Here is a 494-nt window from a genome sequence, read left to right as displayed (position 1 = left end):
ATTCTAGCGTGAACTACAATGTGTATTGTGACGCGTCGAAGCAAGGGTTAGGTTGTGTGTTGATGCAACAAGGGAAGGTAGTAGCTTACTCGTCAAGACAGTTAAAGACTCATGAACAGAACTAACCTACGCACGATCTGGAACTAGCTGCGATCGTGTTTGCTCTCAAGATTTGGAGACACCATCTGTATGGTGTAAGGTGTGAGGTTTTCAGCGGTCATAAGAGCTTAAAGTACTTATTTGATCAGAAGGAACTAAATATGAGGCAAAGGAGATGGATAGAATTCCTCAAGGATTATGATTTCGATCTTCAGTACCACCCTGGAAAAGCAAATGTGGTAGCTGGCGCATTAAGCAGGAAGTCTTTGAATATCTCGACAATGATGGTTAGCGAGATGAAGCTGATAAAAGAATTCAGAGATTTGAATCTAGCGGTACAGGTTGGACCTAAGAGTTTGATTTGTGGCATGCTCACCGTGACGAATGAGTTCATG

The sequence above is a fragment of the Lupinus angustifolius genome, chromosome LG03 (genome assembly GCF_001865875.1).
Source record: "Lupinus angustifolius cultivar Tanjil chromosome LG03, LupAngTanjil_v1.0, whole genome shotgun sequence".
Lineage (NCBI taxonomy): Eukaryota > Viridiplantae > Streptophyta > Magnoliopsida > Fabales > Fabaceae > Lupinus > Lupinus angustifolius.
The sequence above is the reverse complement of the archived record's forward strand: the minus strand, read 5'-3'. Positions refer to the sequence as shown.